This window comes from Agelaius phoeniceus, chromosome 9 (assembly GCF_051311805.1).
Source record: "Agelaius phoeniceus isolate bAgePho1 chromosome 9, bAgePho1.hap1, whole genome shotgun sequence".
Lineage (NCBI taxonomy): Eukaryota > Metazoa > Chordata > Aves > Passeriformes > Icteridae > Agelaius > Agelaius phoeniceus.
The window spans coordinates 24,849,789-24,868,013 of record NC_135273.1 but is presented as its reverse complement, the minus strand read 5'-3'; the positions used below and the strand labels follow the sequence as shown (position 1 = coordinate 24,868,013).

General features: G+C 39.4%; 1 protein-coding gene across 8 annotated transcripts in view; it reads right to left on the bottom strand.

Annotated features, from left to right (window-relative positions):
• The window catches only part of SFTPD (surfactant protein D), a 76,573-nt gene that overhangs the window by 17,540 nt on the left and 40,808 nt on the right, over positions 1-18,225 (bottom strand). For 2 of the 8 annotated variants that reach the window (XM_077183299.1, XM_077183294.1), the window contains 10 exons: positions 17,717-17,798; positions 15,786-15,936; positions 10,080-10,219; positions 8,615-8,720; positions 7,133-7,227; positions 6,627-6,756; positions 6,039-6,138; positions 4,206-4,346; positions 2,602-2,974; positions 233-1,028 (listed from right to left, as the gene is read on the bottom strand). The gene's annotated coding sequence lies outside the window, so the exon portion shown is untranslated. Of the gene's footprint in view, positions 1-232; positions 1,993-2,601; positions 2,975-4,205; positions 4,347-6,038; positions 6,139-6,626; positions 6,757-7,132; positions 7,228-8,614; positions 8,721-10,079; positions 10,220-15,785; positions 15,937-17,716; positions 17,799-18,225 lie in introns of those variants that run through there. The other 6 variants (XM_077183293.1, XM_077183297.1, XM_077183296.1 and 3 more) reach the window with 6 other exon arrangements.

The following is an 18,225-nucleotide window of genomic DNA, read 5'->3' as shown; positions in this document are numbered from 1 at the left end:
TGTTGAGAATTTCCTTTGTGGATGGAAGGCAAGCACCTCATTCCAAGGTGGGTGGGTTACACATGATAACACAGATGTGATATGGTAAGAAAATGTACAATTTCATATCTACTTATTAAGAGTTTGGGCAGAAACTGATTTGGTCACTTGGCAGAGTGTGACTGGGTTCTGCCACATGACAGAAAGCATTTTGGAGCCATTTGCTGCTTGCAGCAGCACATGAAAAAATTACCTGACAAATCACATCTTGGGGGAATTCTGCTGTTGGGGCAGAGAGTATGAAGCAATCAAGTTATGACCATCAGATTAGGAGGCAAATCTAGCAAGCATGATTTCTGGTTTTGAGAGCTGGCCCCTGGAAAGAAGGAGCAGTAATAATTTAGTAGGAGATAATAGGAAGTGATTCAGAGTACAAATGGTACGATCAGATTAAAATCTCATTACATCTCTATTTTATGGGCTGCTGTGAAAATGTACAATATTATTTTTTTATTTATTAAAAGCCAAGTATCTAGAGTAGCATTATAAATGCAGAAAGCATGTTCAGCTTCCTGAAATTGTGCAGAGCCAACAAAAGGCTAGTGGGGCAGAAGAAAATGAGAGAAGTAAAGAGATAAAATGAAAGATTGAAGGAGGCATGAAACAAGAGTAAAGGGATGATAGGGAGTGTCAAAATTACAGTACTGCTAAATGGTCATGGCTCTGTACCTGTTCACCCTTTGCACCTTTGGGACCATCTCTAGCTGGGAAGACACTGGCTGCAGGAGCACTGCACTGAACTTCTGGGCAGGAATAAATTGTCTTTTCAGGTTTTTTCTGTGCTAACTGAACTTACTCTTAGCAGTGAAAGCCAAGACATTGAAAGGATGAAAAAGAATCATTGCTAAGTCCACAGATCCATGACAAATCAGAGTCATTTAATAAATTTCTCCATTTGCATAATTTTGAGGTGTTACCTGGAAAATACACTCCTGTCTTCAGGCAAAAGAGATAGTGTCTGAATCATGTCATATAGCCCCTGATGGTATCTGTGCATATTGAAAAGAAACAACCAAACTTATAACAGTCTGAAAGTCTTGAGGTCTAATGAAAACACCTAATATCACAACAGTCATTAATCTCACCGTGCTACAAATTAATTTCAGTGTTTTGTTCATTATATGTTGAAATGTACAGCCTTTATCTTCATGCCAAATGAGTCATGCAATATTCCAGTTGAGGATGAATCCTCAACAGCTCATTGTGCTTCTGCTGGGACTCTTCACACCTATCAGGTAATGCCTAAGCTCAAAGTGATTAAGTGCTTCTCTTACCAGAATCTCCACTAATACACCCACACCTAAAAAGGACAAAAAGCTCAAGTATGTTTGAGCAGCAATGATCTGAATGTCCCCCCTATTTCTCCTTTGTATATTAAAAAGACACATTTTTCCTCAGTATTACATCTCAGAGCTGAGCTCCTTTTGGATTCCAAAAGATCTGCAATCCTTTGCTGCCCTCTCTGAGCAGAACAGCAGTAACAGATAGAAACATCACAAGGTAAAGCTCTGACAGGCTGCACCACAGGGATTGCCCTTGTTTGCAATATGAGCATCAAATGTGAGGCAATCACACCCCATGTATTCTCTTTAACTGAAAAAAAACCCCCAAAATTAAACTACCACAAGCATGTGCTGACAAACTTTTATAGTACATAAGCTACATATTAAAGGCAAGTGGCCTTAATTTGTCCCAGTTCTAGCAGTCAAAAAAAGAGAAGCCTTGGGAAACACCATTTGGTTGACAGATTTGGGTAACGAGATCTAGCATGAATTCTGCTATTCGCCTCAATTATTTCTCTTTATTTTAATCTTCAGAAAAGATTTCCCACAGAGAGCAGCTTCCCCTGTCAGGTTTCATCTGATAAAGTACCATATAGAGTATAATCATTAGAATATTACTGTAAGAACATCATAATTAGGATAAAAAGCAGAGGTTAAGAAGCAGCATTTTTCTATATTCTTCTTTGTGCTTCCCCCAAAGTTTAGAGCAATGGCACATACTAAAATAAAATAAGGAAGGTATTTAGCTAACTAGTATAACAAACCTGAATCCTGGTTTCCATTTCTTATCCAATCTCATGGACTCCAGACATTTCTTAACACCCTGTAAGGATTTCCTTCTGCCGATTTTCTACGCTATGCTAATTCTACAATACTATGGAAGTTGGCATTGCTGGTGTCTCCCTTGAAGGTAACAAGACAAAGCTTAAAATAAAAGAAAACTTGTAAACAAAATGTAAGCCTTCAGGTAAGTTCACTCCCTGCAGGGATTCAACCTCACACAAATCTCTGTTGGTTTTGCCAGCCAGGAGCTAAGATCTATTTACATCCATATTTTTCCAGGGTGCTCCAATCCTTTATTCTAGAAGAGCCCAAGTGCCTGTTTACACTTTGGCAAAATGGTGGTGGGTTTTCATAGCAATTACATCACTTTCCAAGGCAACTGATGACAATTAACACCAACAACAGCTTAGGTTAAAAGAAAAAAACAAAATGCACCAAATTTGTCACAAAAATTGAATAAATCTTAGGGAGCTGAAAAGGAAAAAATAAAACTCACCCCAAAACAGGTTTTGCAATCCACACTTATAGAAGGATAGAGAATGCCATGTGGAGAATCACATTGTGTGTATCTAATTGGAGTCTTCGGGTCCCAAGGCTTACACAGTTTGAGATTTCTCAGCAGAGATCAGAATTAGGCTTTGAAAGATGCCCTGTAACTTATATTTAGTAGGTAGCTAGTTTGGAAAGTCCTTTTTGAACACAGATGTCTCAGGTAATTCATTTTTCCTCCTTAAAATATGCTTTAAGCCATGATTGACCCAATGCAGGTAATGGCAGAGAGGGGAACCTGGTGAGGCAGCAGGAAGTCCTTTTTCCACATGTGGTCTTGGAGGTGACAGCTCTTGGTCATCAGCCCAGAAGCCCAAAACCTGACAGCAGAGGACAGCCCTGTTGAATTAAAGTCCTATAACCCCCGTATTTACTCACAGACTACTCAGGGGCAGAATGCTCTTAGACTGTGAGATTGCACCCTCCTGACAGCCCTCCTTGTCAGCTGGCTGGGCCCAGCCCACCAAAGTCCTTCCAAACCATCATGTCTGCATCAACCTGCAAAGGCTGCAAGGCCCCAGCACAAACACTCATCCCAGCAAGGGAACTCTTCACTTCCCAGCACCTTTACCACATCAGTACACAGGGAAGCTTTGATTGCCTGGCAGCCAGCACAACAGAGAGCTGGAGGGAACAAGTGAAACAGAAACCGGCTGAATTTTTAGCACGAGGACAAGGCTGCCAAAAGAAAAAAGGTATATCCTCTGCATTTCTACTAAAAGCTGTTATTTTGTGCTTGGTTTTGGCAAGGGGTTGCTCAGTGGTTTATCTCTGCCTTGCACAATCCTGATGATTGCCAACCTCAGTGTTCCCACCCCTATTTACAGGGGCTGCATGTGGCAGCCTGGGGTGAGCCCATTGCTCTTTGCCTGGCCTTGGGCTGTGGCACAGTACAGATGAACAACTCAGCAATCAGCACAACTGCAGGCACTGAGTTTTGACTGTAAGGTTTTTCCCCTTTTTTCAGTCAGTGGATCCAGTTTTCAGTAACCTAGGAGAGGGAGGGCTCTTTGAGACCTGTTTTACTGCAGTGACTGCCTGTCCTGCAACAGAGCTGGCACTGCCCAGCTGGCCATTGTGTGGACACAGAAAATACAGTGTGTGCTAGGTGGCTCTGCAACATTAATAACATAAAATTTGATGCTGAGGAAGAGACTTCTTAGCAATTTTGCTTGCAGAAAATTTTCTTACTATGAATAAGTTCTGTTAGATGTTTCCAGCTGCAAAAATTAAACCTCTCAATCCCTGCAGCAGTGTCAGGAGGGGTTTTGTTCCCAGGATCCCATTTTTGGGGCTATTGTTCTCTTTTCTGGTGGCATCAGATAGAGAAGTTGTAGGCTGTCAGCTATTGCCTTGTATCTTTCCTATTCAAGAGCTAGGATAAATTTAGTGTCTGTAAAAATATAATGAACACATCAGTTCAGAGCAGTGCTACTTGTCATATATGATTTGATAAAAACATTGTAGAGCCAACATCATTAAAAAGAGATTTGGAATTAGAGATCTGTTGGGTTTTTTTTTTAAATAAGAAGGTGAGATTGCCACGCTGACCTTTGCTGTTTTGGCCAAGAAGCAGACATGGGATTTATACACTGTCAAAACGCAGCATTCAGGGCTCAACTCGTAACCTTGTGACCCACAAGAATGTCTGGTTTGTTGTACAGCTGTTGAACTTCCCTGGAGGTTGCTTGCCTGCAAAAGCAGAAGTATGAAGCAGACAGGATTGTCAGCCATTTCCCCACCCCTAGGCTCCCACCAGGTCAAGACACCATCTTGCTGAAACATAGCTCTTCCACACAGCAGAAATTTCACTAAACTCTGCCAAACCCAGCATGTTTATATGAAGAACAAAATTTACAGGACTGTTGTAAATATCTGCATTAAACAAGAAATAAAAATAATAAGGGCAGGTGGCTTAGTATTCACAAACTATTAAATGTTTTTCTTAGCTGAGTTTGTGATTTCTTTATCTGCTTATCTCTACATCTTTCTCCAGAATTACTTGGCTGTGATTGATACATGCATAGAGAGCTCCTCACTATTTAGATCCTTGAATGTACCTTCTTTCTGCAGACCATTATTTTGGGGGAGTGGTTTTATGTCTGTGTATTCTTGACTATCTAGTGAAACTCTGCAGATTTCCTTGGAGAAGGAAGCAGCTCAGCACAGGAGAACACTTGGCTTTTGAAGTTTCAAACTTGCCTTTGGAGCCATCAGTTTTGAGTATTCTTCACCAGCAGCAATATCATATGGGAATAACGGAAGTGGGAGCTATACCCAATTATTTTCATCACAACATAGCAGGGTGACAGCTCCCAGACACTTGCAAAAGAATAAATGGTTAAAGCACTGGGAAGAAATGCACAGCTACCTCATTGATTCTCTTTGATGTCAGACCATCAGAGTGCTTTTATTCTGAAACCAGGAGTTCACAAAGTGTTTCACACTTTTCATTGAGACAATTAGAGACAGGATTAAAGACTTGGAAGAACAAAACTCTAGGAATAACCTTGCCTTAAAAAAACCTCAGAGCAGGCATCATGGAGCATGACTCTTAATAGGTGCTCATACAGTGAGCATAATTAGAGCTCTTAGAAATATATAAAATGGAAGCTGTCCTGTGCAGGATCATTTTCTTGTGAATTAGTAGTGATTTATCTCTTGCCTGTGTATCCTACCATGCATCCATGCTTCTGCACAATCAGAAGGATGGAGGAGAGCTGAAGTTCTTTATTTCTCTTGACTTGTCAGCCTGCCAAAGGGACTGTGCACATGAACAGTTCCTTTGTGTTTTGTTTTCTATCCTGAAATAGTCAATCCTCATTAGTGATATAATCTTAAATTGTCCTGTGACTGCTTGGTATATTAAGAGCAAGGTAAAAGTATCAACTTCTTGTGAGGGAGAAGGGAATTTCTACAGTAGGACACACTAGGAACAATGCCACAGGAATAACACAGCTTGCAAGGCTGAGCATAATCTTGACAGCAGCTGTTAAGAGAGCGAGACAGTTCTGAAGCAGACCAGACCAAAAAATCCAAACCACGTGCTTAATTCACAGGAAGTTCTGTTTGACATTCAAAGTTGTTGTTTCCCACAGGATCCCTCACTTGGGATACTGACTATTAAGAACACCTGTATTGAGCTTCTTCTCCTCCTCTTCTGAAAATCTGCTGAGTTTCCTGTCATCTGAGGTTAAAGACATGTGAGCTTTAAAACATGAGATTCTGAATGAAGAAAAATAACATCAAGATGCTCTTCTTACCATCCCTAGTCAGCTCTTCTACTTAATTACATTATAAAACTTTTACTATAAAGTCAAAAAAGTTTGACTATAAAGTCAGGAACTTCTCTCTTCAGCTTCATGGAGCTTTAAGGGATCTTACCTTACACATTTGGAATGCATCTGCATATGGGACACCCATCATTCCACAGAAGTTTTTATCCAGCTGCAGGCCACTTTGCACTCAGCTTTCTGTTTGACTCCTGCAAAGAATTCATTGCTTAGTGCAACTGGAAAACTAAGCACAGTGTAAATCTTTGTATATTTATGCCTTTATCCTTGAGAATAGCTGTGGTTTTATCCCAGCATTAAAAGAATTAGGGAGCTAGAGAGACAGAATATTGCAGGTTTTTGTCTGCTCCAGTACACCTGCATACAAAGGTAAATTACAGTGCTTCATGGTTAAACCTGAGTTTACACCTTGATATTTACTCAACTGAATCAAACAAAAATATTTTGATGCTGATACACCTGTATGATGCTGGACTGTTCAGCACTATATTGCTCTGAGCAAGTGGTTAAATGTTGCCATCAAACAGTAACAAAACAAAAACAAAGGCCATACATACAAAGCTCAGAACACATTATCTAATTGTTGAGCTAAATACACCATTGGGAAATTTCTGTCCTTCGTTCAGCTTGGAGGAACAGGAATATTCCCACTCTGTTCCTTTGCTTTTCCTTCACCTACTGTAAATGAAATGTAAGAGGAAGGACATTCTTTTCTGCTGAGACTCCTTCAAACACAGGCCATGAAGAGGTGATCTTGATGCTTAAGGGCTCATAAGACACCATGGCAGATGTCCAGCTCTTCACTCTGGCTGCAACAGAAGATGCAGAATGGCAGCTTTTGCCAAAGCTGTATGAGTTGTTCACATTTGACAACTGATCTGTCAAATAAAGATTTCTCAAGGGTTTTCATCATTTTGCAGCAAACATTTATGAAGCAGAAGCCTACACTATTATGCAAGAGCTGACATTCAAATACAGTTGAAGTATCAGAAGCTGTAAACACATTTTGCTTCTCAACTTAAGTGCACATTGAGAAAAGTTTTGTGAAGATTGAGCTGATAAGAATCCAGATAAGGATCCCATATAGATTTAGTGATACAGGGTATAGAGTTGGCTCACACTCAAGAACCTTTAATATGCCCAGCAAAACTTGTGAAGCATGGTGTAAACACTGAGATTACCTACCAAGGTTATGGGATCAAGGAAGTCCCTACAGTTCTTCAGGATTTTTATTATGTTTCAGCAGAATTTTTCCTTTCTGCTTCTTTAAGTTAATGATTCTGGAAAAGATTCAAAGTCATTAGTAGGGTCTTCAGGACCTGCATTTCAAGAGCTGATCCAAAAGTATTCCTCCATAGGGAAAACAATGGAAGCTAACTAGGCAAGTGAAAGCTCAGCCACCAATGAATAAAGTGGCCTGTAAGGGACCTCTGGTGGACAAGAAGAGTGTTAAATTTCTTTCTATTTCTTAATAGAGGAGTTTATCCATTTAACTAACTTACAGCCATTCAGTTGAATGCTATCTCATATTACAGAATAATCAAAACCATTTTCCACTTGAACACAAAGAATTTGATACAAAAAGAAAAGGAAATGAATGCAGTTGAATCATAAACTCTAAAATCATCTGTAACAATGGGATTCTTTATTGCTGTGTATGTACCACTAACAAAGTGAAGCTAAGACAATCTTTCAGGTGATATAAAACTCACAAGCAGTGAGTTCCCAAGGGAAAAGAGTGATCCTTTGAGGACACATCAGTCATTACAAAAAACATGTCCCAGGTTGGGTGAGGTGATGATACCTGCTGCTTCCAGCACATGCAGAGGTTGATCAGAGCCACTGCACTCAATCACAAGAGCTTATATAGCTATTTATTACAGGGCAGAATATCCCCAAGGATCTTATCCTATTCCAAACTAAATATTTTTAAAAACTGTTACAAGCTTGGGAATTTATTTTGATCTCATGGTTTGAAGAGGCTCCCAGCTCTGGGCTTTGGGATCTCTGTTTTCAGAGTGCATGTATGGTCTGACAGACCACACAGATCCCTCTAGGATCACAAATTCCCCTTTGGTAACTGGACTTGTTTTCCCTTGCTGCTCCTTCCCAATCTCCACATGGAACTAAAACTCTGATAGCTTCTCATGTGGGTGTAACAATAGACATGGGAGATGGTTTGCTGTACAGAAATAACACTCTGAAATGGTTCCCGAGGAAAAGCAGCATGTCTTGGCAACAGTTGTCCTGGCAACTCAGTCCCCTGGCAGAGGGTGGTGGCCACTGATCTGTGGAAACCAATCCATGACTCATTTTTTCCCAGAGACCTGAGTGGAAAGGGAATAGAACGGGAAAGCCCCCACAGGTGGCTTCCCCCCATCCCTTGCATGGACAGGAAACTCTCACCAGTCAGAGAGGTTATTTGAATGCTTGGGAGAACAAGCAGCCCTTTGGCCACAGAGTTTCTGGTTCCCAGGAAATCCTGTTGCCCAGGAAAAGCAGTGCCACAGAAGAAAGCCATTTCATTTTCATGGGCTTGTCATCCCTGAGCTGTCCCTTTCAAAGCACAAGTGTGACTGGAGCCTTGGGGTGACTGAATGACCAGCAAGGGCTTGAGTGGGGAGCAGAAACTGTTGAAATGCATCAGCTGAAAGAAATGAGAAGTACCTGAGTCCGTGACAGCTCTGAAGGGCCAGAGTCAGGCTGAGCGGGGCTACACCAGGACATCGGGGTCCAGAACAGCAACACTTCCAGCAGGTGCTCAGAAACTGATCTGAAAGAAACATTTCTGTTTCAGAAAACATGACTTGGCAACAAAATTATTTCCTCTTGAAGTATCTCTCAAGGTTTATTCCACTGCTTTAATCTGAATTATGCTAATTCATGCATAGGATGATTCTATTTAGCCATGAATATTTGGACACATACATTTTCATATAGGAGGAATGCAAAAGAGTTTATTAGATGATGGCACAACCATTGCATTAATTCAATATTTGCACAAGAAGCAGAGAAATGTTTTTCATCAGTTTATGCTTCCCCTTCCATTACCTGCACAGCAAACCCAAACACAATAAATGTTTCAGGATGCTATTAGGCAGGTGGACTCCCAGAGATTTTCAAGGAGATGGAAAAAAAGCACCTCAAGCAGTAAATCACACATCTTGAGGACTGCATAGTAAACACTTGGAGACATATAAAATCCCACTTCTAACCTAAACGAGTAAACAACTTGAAAAAATGGGCTCAGACATAAAAATTGTGAGCTGACTACAAATGCTCTGCAAATACATTGAAGGCCTATATTTGTTCAAATGCATTATTCATAAGAAATAATTTGAGTTTTAGTTATATGCAATTTATGTTGCATAAACTTAAGCAAATACTTGTAACCAAAAGCTGTTTTAAAGAATTAATGAGCAATCTCTAAATAAAATTCTATTGTTAAATAAAATCTTCCCTGATTTGCAAAGCCATATGCTTCCTTTAGCATATACATTAATAAGCATATCTATTAAGAGCTGAGGCCTGAAATGCTGTGATGGAGAACTTAGATCTGATTGAGCTCTCACCAAGCAGGAGGGGTGTGAGGTGAAATCACTGCTTTTGAAGTGTTCTTAAAATATTTAGGATTCAACTGCAACAAAGTCAACTGAATTCTTGTCCTGAAGAGCTACATTTCTTCTCTAGGATCAACATTTCTGAATTTTTAGTAAACAAATAAAGACAAAGGGGAATGTAGCTTTTCACCTCTAGTAAAACACTCCCACTGTCCATTGCTGCAGTCCCTTGGACGCTGAGTGTGTCAGTGAACATTTCAGGCTAAGAGTACTGCAGTACAGGGTGGTCCAGATGGAACTGATGTACCAGAGCTTCCTGTGGAGCAGCATCAGGGGTGGCTTGACTTACATTATCTGCAGTAACTCCACACTCCTTTGTGCTAACTCTGAACTAAACAAGTGCACTATGCTGAAGCAATATTGAAACTATTATTGTGTAAATTCTCATATTATATAGAAGCCTTAATAAACCAGATGCTTTTACACAGTTGGACATAACTGTGAGAATGTCTACAAAGAGAATGTCTACAAACTAACACCTCCCCCAGTTATCATCCTCAAAAAGTTATTACCCAAATAGATGAAAGAACTAGTCTGGCTTCCACAAATAGTTGTCTCTTCCATCTGAATTTAATGAAAGTATTCAGGCTGTTTGACCAACAGCTGAGACACTGCAAAGCTATCCCTTTCCTCTGACAGGGATAATGCTGAACTGAAAAAAAAAAATGAACAGCCAATATTTACAAACAAATTCAGCACAATTAAAATTACTCAAGCAGAGTACCTGCTACCTACTTTCCACTAATATCTACCAGTCCTCTTGTATTCGCTTCAGCCAAAAAATGTGAGTTGTACAGAAACTTCCTATCCTGTCTTCCTTACTCATCCTCTTTACTTCAAAACCACTTTTAAAGTTCTGAATAGTCCTGAAGTAGTTTTCCAGCTTAGTCACAGGGCAGAGGCTGTTGTGCAGACTGACCTCCCTTACAGGAATGCTGCAAGGCTTTGCTGCTTCCCTGCAATGCAGCCACAGGCTGTCACACAGCGGATGGGCAGCAATGCCCAGCAAGCTGTTCCTCTCCAGTGCCTCCTCTAGATCTGACTCTTTGGAATACAAGGACAGCAGAGATGAAATGTTATCATTTATAATTGTCATGCACAATTTCTTCACATTATGGACTAAACCAAAATGGACTCTTAAAAATTTGTTTGATTTGAACCCCCTCCCCTCTGGTTTGGCTAATTTATGGAACAAACCAAACAGCTAGCTGTTGTCATTAACCTTTTAGCATTGCTTCTCATTAGAAATCCAAGCTGCTGCATTTCTACAGTACCTTTCCACAAAATATGTCTTGGTATCTGAAAAATATTAGGGAATGAATCCTAACTGCTCTTAAAAGGTAGCTGCCAAAATATCAAAGTCATGAAGATTTTTCAGACCCAGGATTTTGAAACACTAAATGTTTCCAAAGAGAGTGAGCCAAAGATATCTTGATGTGATGACAGAAATGCAGAAATGGGTTTGTTAATGTGTTCTGACAGCACCCCTGGAGTCTCCAATACCTCTCAGTCACGTCCTGTCTGACAGGAGCTTTGCAGCTCCAGTGCACTAAGAATGACTGTGACTCTGCCAGTCACTTCTCCTGGACAGTCTGAATAATCTTTAAATGACCCTGGTTTAAATACAATTTACACCACCAGCTGAAGTGTATAACAGAACAGGATCTTCTGGCACAGACTGCTTCTGTTAGGAATTGCTCCAGTAGCTGAGCAATAAGTAAGTTTCTGGAGAGCCTTTCTGCTACAGCTCAAACACAGCTCTCATCTTTTTGTAAAGTTTGGTGCCCCAAAGTTTTCAATCACCTCAATGGAGTTGTTACCTCCATGAAGGCTGTGAGTTTTCAGAATTTTTGAATTTTTTTTTCATTTTTTAAAATGAAATCTAATTTCAATATGTTAGTTTAAATAGGCAGAATTCTGAAAAATGTGAAATAGATCCCAAACAGCTTTCATGCATACAAGAGAAAATTTAAAAAATAATCATCATTTTCACACCTTTTCTAATCTTATTTTTGATAACCATAGGCTACATTACAGCTCTTCAGACACACAGGAATTGCCTAGCAAATGACAGCTAACTAAGGTCACAGGAAGATTTACTGTCATTAATATCACCTCACAGTAAGAGGGAATGTTCTCTTCCTGTAAGTGAGTCACCAAACACAGTTTCTGTTTGTCTGAAAGTGATAAGAGCAGCATACAAGAAAGTAAATTTTCACTGATGACAAAGTGAATGAAGGCTCATGTAGCTGACAAACCTCAATGTGAAATCCAAGCAGGAATGCTAAAGTAGTGAATTTGTTACTGAGATGCAGTACAGGCATAATGGGGACATCATCTATGCAATATAATAAAAAACATTATCTATGATATATTGGCAATATATGAAGCAACATACACATTTCTACCAAGTGACAGGTAGATTAGAGTCTGAAATTACCAGCAGGATCCATCTTTTCACTTACACCTTTGTCCACTGTTCTCTCTTTACCACTCTGTCTCTATTGAGCTCACTTTGAATATTAGGATGCTCAAGCATTTCTCCTGCCTGCATATCATCCATTTCAGGTGATGGTGATGCTGAGCTGCTATTTATTCTATAGCACTACTCTCTGCTGACTTCCTTGGAGAAGCAAGCAGCCCAGCAGCTTGGCAATGAAGTGCTTTTGATGTCTCAAGTCACCTTCAAAAAGCAGGTTTTAATAATTTTCCACTAGCACTCCTGCCTTTTGGGAACAGGAGGATGAAGAGGACCCAGAAACACAATACATCTAAATTACTTTCAGCACAGCAGAGCAGAGTGGCAGCTTCTGGGAGCCTGCTAGCAAGGCCACCTCATTTCCCCAAGTGCCCCACATGTGAGAACACTGCATACAAATGCATGGCTAATTTGCCAATTTGCTTTGATGTCAGCACAGCTGAGTGCTGCTGCTCCAAATGAAGAGTTTATGAAGGGGTTTCCAGCTCTGTAGCTCTCAAAGATCTAGGGGTGCAGGATCAAATGGGCCCTGGAACCACCAGATACCCCGTGAGATGGTCTTTGCATCAATACTCTAGTTACTAAGATCCTGAAGAATTACTTCTGTCAGATGTCTGAGAGAGCTGCAGTAACTCTGGGAAATGTTTTTTTCTAGGAGGAATAGTGCATTTCTTGTAAACAATAATTTGCTGTTGTTTATGCCATCAGTAATCACCACTGGGCATGCAACGTTTTGGCTGCATCCCTCAGGTGAGGGCACAACAAAACCTGCCCAAATCACCTCCCAACCCAAGCTTGGTCTGGCTCAGCTTCCCAAAGGCAGCTGCATGAGGGAAGCATCTAGCAGAATGCCCTGTCTATGCTTCATCAGTGCCTCCTGTCTAAACAAGGACCTTATCTCAACCTGGAAAGAGGAATTGGGCCTTTCTTCCCTTTAGATCAGGTTTGTTTACTTTACCTTGTCTGCCTACACTTTTTATGGGCCTTTTGCTTCCTCTTAGAAAAGGCTGACCCCTGCCACCCAGCTTTTCTCATGTCTGTGACTGCTGTCCTTTGTGCTCCACACTGTCCATGTTTCCAAAGAGAACCTCCACACTTCATCACCCAATGAGTTGAATCACAAAAGCTGAAGAGAAACAGTGCAAATGAAGCAAATAAATTAATCTCACAACTTTGCAAACATTTGCAGCTTCCTCTTAAAAGTACTAGGATGCAGATTATAACTAATAAAAGGAAACCTTGATCTTTTACTACAAATGCAAAGTATAATATTTGATACCTATGGATCTTAACTGGAATTGCTGAACTGAATTTATTCAAGAAGTTCAGACATTTGCATTTAGATCCTGCTTGAATAAATTCCTATGATTGCTGAGTGGCCCTCTAAGTCTTCCTTTTGGCCTTAGTAAAATTATTTAAGTGCAAATGAGGCATTGCTTTCTTTGCAGTTTTCCCAGACAGATTTTGGAAAGTTACCTGATGGAAAGAGGTAAAACAGTGAAAATACTTCAATGCTATGCAGTTGATTTCTTCTTTCATCACAGAATAATATACACAGAAATCAATTTTCCACATGCACCAAACAACTGACCAAGCACTGACCTAGATATACCAGAAATAAATAAATTATCATTTCAGAAGAAAATTCAGTCTCTCTTCTGAAATACAATACTGCATTTATTAAGGGGGTTTCTGTGGTAAATAGCAGCTGCTATATGTCACTATTTGAAATCACAGATTTTATTACCTTATTTCAGAATGTATTGAGTTTATTGGAAAATGTGAAGTGATGATATTCTATTCATAGCTGTGCCATGATGATGAAGTGGCATTACTGTAAGGTATAATTATGGTGAGTTACTACTGGCCTTATTAGAAGCTTGTCTTGACTTTAGTCTCTATTACTAGCTGAGCTTGGAGGCTCCTCTGATTGCAAAATTGCTGTTTTATCTTGGTCTGCCTATCTTTATTATCCTCCTCACCTGTTCTCAAGAATTCTGCAAAATGCAAACATTCGTTTCCTTTTTCCTTATATTTGCAAAGAATAGCATTAGATGGTTTTGCCAGTGACATTTTTAAAGAGAAAAATAGGAAAGCAAGGCAAAAAATAAATTATTCCTGAAATACCTGTCTTGGGAGGATAATGGCAGGATTAAGAACTGGGTGCAAGTGTGGAATATTTGAGAGGCATTTCCTCCATCCTCCCCAGGCTGCTTACAAAGAAACCACAAACACTGGTGTGAAGCCATAACTGAGGTAGAATATGTAATTAATTATGTATATATATTAATTATATATATGTATATTATATATATGTATATATATATGTATATATATGCGTATATATGTATTATATATATGTATAATTATATATCTGTATATATATTAATTATATAAATATGTAACTAATTATGAAAGGCTTTTGGGAAGGGCTAATGCAGTGACTGATCTGTGAGGCAGAAGGGCAAATTTGCCTCCTCTCCTGCCACTGAAGCTGCAGTGGTGCTGCATGAGGCTGCTTGTCTGTGCCCAGCTATTGTGGCTCCCTCATGGTTCCCGTGCCCCTTCAGCTGCCTGCCAGCATGGATGGACAGATGTGCCACCACCAGTGTCCAAAGCTGGGGCAGGGGTGGCAACTCTTGCTTGCTTGAATCAGAAAGGTTTAATTTTTCTGCCTCATTAGCTGCAGTGGAGCTGTAAAGCACAGTGCCTCAAGGCTGGCTTTGAAGGCACTACTCTTCTAGCCTTCCTTCAGGCAGAGAGATGGATTATGTGACTTCTCATAACCCTTAGTAACCCTCTCTTCTACACTTTTTTTCACTGGTTTAATGCCTTAATAGTACTTTCTTGCAAGCAGCTTCATTTCCTGAGTACTCAATCTCTTATGACACATATATTTGCATTAGAGTTCTATTTTTTCCTCAACTTGGTAGTGTTGAGGAAATTCAGACCTTCTCTGAAGTTAAATTTCCTTCTTCTAACCCTCTAGATACATAAGATTTCTGCAGAATTTAACAGGTGTCAGGATAATGTTTTTCATGGGTCCAGAAAGATGTAATTGTTTGAGTAGCTTCTTTTAGTTTTAACACAGGCTAATTTCTAATTATCTTAATCATGAGCAGAAATCCTTTAACTGTAGGTCATTTTGAGCATGCTTGGTAAGGATTTTGCCTGAGCATTCTCAAATAGCTAATGAATTGTTAGTTACAACTTAGACTAAAAAACATCCTTAAGTCTATAGAATTCCCCCTTTTTGGCCTTTAATTTCCTTCTGGCTTTTATTCTAGGAAAAAAAAAAAGAATTTAAATGCTTATAGATTCTTCCCATATTAGTGTAAAATATTGAACTGGGCTATGTATCTTACAGCACCATGTTTGCCTTAGAAAAAGGTATGAAGGATTTGTGAAAAACCTTCTGAACAACACTAGTAACAGATTTAATTCACTACCAGTCTAGAGCACATTTAATCATGGTAATCTAGAACTGAAAGAGCCATAGAAGATTAATTACCTGTGGAGTATTCCACCCTCATTTTCCATGCTGCCCTCAAGTTCCTCTAGTGTTTTACCACAGAATTGCATGAAATCAGGAGATTTTATAAACCTTCAGATCAGCAATGGTCACAAACATTTTTTCCATGCTTGGAAGGTTGAGGACTGTACTAAGCATAATTTTAATGAAGAATAGCTGAACATAGTTACCAGTGAGATAAATTGTAGGAAAGCCACTTTACTGTACCTGGATCCATTTTGATCCCCATTTCTTTCTATTTCTGCTCCCTTTGCCTGGCCCTGCATTCTGAGCAGGGCCACAGCCTGGAATATCTCTGCAGTTCTAGAGATGCCACTTGTTCCTGGGACTGAAGTGCTCAACACTGGCTCAGTCTGACCTGCAAGGGTTAATGACCAAATTATTCTGTTAAATTTAACATTATTACACAAGGTATGCCATCAGAATTTCATCTATGTAAATACAATTCTGAATTTTCAAGAAACCTTTTTTGAATGCAGCTCCATCGAAAGAAGACAAAAATGGAAATCAGAGGCAGAGAGTGCACTCAGTTATTTACCCCATCATTTTTGTTGCTTTGAGAAGTTGCAAGCAGAAATAATTTTGGAGTTCAACCTCCCATTAGCCACTAAGCAATTAATAGAATGATCTCAAATTCCTCCCCCATGCCACTTTATTGTATGTACACTTACCCAATTAATCTAAACAAATGATCTAATTTCTTTTCATGGTAAATAAATACATTGTACAAACAAAGGAACAGCAGCTGATAACTAATTAACTGATATGTCTAATTCATGATATAATAGAGACCAAATGTATATCATAATCAGGCTTCTGGAGTATTTGATAATACCAGCAACAATGCTTGTGAAAATTCTGCCCACACACATTCTACATTTAGGAGAGATTAAAAATATAATGAAAGCAAGGAAAATATTTCTGTGGAATGCAAGAATTCTGGCTCATTCCTCTGTCAAGAGTCAATTTGCATGATGCTGAACTTAGCAGTAAATACAAAATCTGAAACACAAACAGAAAAGATTTTTCTTTTTTTTTGCAATATATTCTCCTCAAGCTCATGATCTTCAGATCCCATCTGGATTTCCCAGTATTTTTTACCCACTCCCAGCTGTCACTTTATCATCTGTTGTATAAAGCAGATATTTAATTATGGGCTGCTGTGGAAGACATTCAACAGAGATATCCCTACCTACAGCAGAGTGGTGAAAGAACTAATGATGCTTCTTTTCAGTTTCATACACCATTTTTCCCTGATCAAAATATCAGGTTTCATGATTTCACTAATTGATAGCCCAGTACTCAGAAATATCAGAGCTATCAGAGCTGAATAATCAAAATATTATTAGGGCTTTATAAGGCTGTCTACCACAACTAGTCATTAGAGGACTTCAGCTGTGTCTTCCAACTGTTTCCACATACATCTAAATTGCAATGATTTAGTCCTTGAGCCCTGATTAATAAAAGCAGGGTGTGCCAAGTTACCAACTCAGTTTCAGTAATTATGAGGCCTAAGAGAAAGATTTTGAAAAATGACAGAGAAGCTGATTTTTCTTAACCCAGTTTAAAATGAATAAAAATCTTGGCAGTATATGAAGCTAGCACTACTCAAGCACTGAAAAATCAGATTTTATACTGTTTATCAGAGGAGAATATTGACCCCAAGTCGTTCCTGTGGCCTCAGGGGAGACAGTGCTTTACAGGCTGCCCTCCTCTATCTGGTTACAGAGAGTCTAAACACAAGAGTTTCTACCTTCTAAAATCTGACGGAAATGACAAGCCCGAATTTATTTTTAACATGTTTGTTAGCATTGGGTGTAGATTAGATTGTAAGCTCTTTCTATTTCTTCCTTATATTAGTCTCATATCTGATTTAGGGTTAAAATCATCTTCTCATCAGGGATCATATTTTCAGGGATACCTGGAGTGTTTCTAATTTTGCTTTAATACGTTCAAAGACCTTGCAAGAGTAGGTTAGCATTCTAATAAAAATGGCTCTGGATTTCCCTCCTCTGTTATGCCATTTAAAGTCACTGACTTTAAGAAACACTATGGACACTCGAGTTTAAAGAAATGTACTTCAGCCTCTAAGCAGCTACAACAGCACCACAATGACAAGGCTGAATTCTAGTACTTACCTGAGTTTTCTAGCAGGTTAGAAGACACTAAAGCTTGGGCAGCCAGCTTTACATTAGCCAGAAATGGTTCTCAAACAAAAATCTGCAAAGAATGTTTATGATGGGATCAGAAATATGCCAGCGACGTATTTTTCTATTTATGTATTCTTGAGCAAAAATTTAAACAGATTTATAGCACTACATAATTTAAATAGCAATCATTTGGATCCACTTAAGAAGTTAGAGCCATGAATAAACATAAAATAAATAATTGCATATCCAAACATCTCTCTTCTCCTTTAAAGCAACCATGTCTTCATTAGTACACAAACACTGGGCTGCTTGAAAGTCTGAGCAGGATTAGGGCTGGCAGTTTTCCTTCAGGGCCTGCACCAGGACAGGAGGATGTGAAGCTGGTGGCAGCAGCAGCATCATGTTGTTGTTCTATTATTTCTCTAGAGTCTTATATTGTTGTTATCAGATTTCTAAAGTCCATACCTCCTCAGTGTGTTCTTATGGCTGCAGATCTT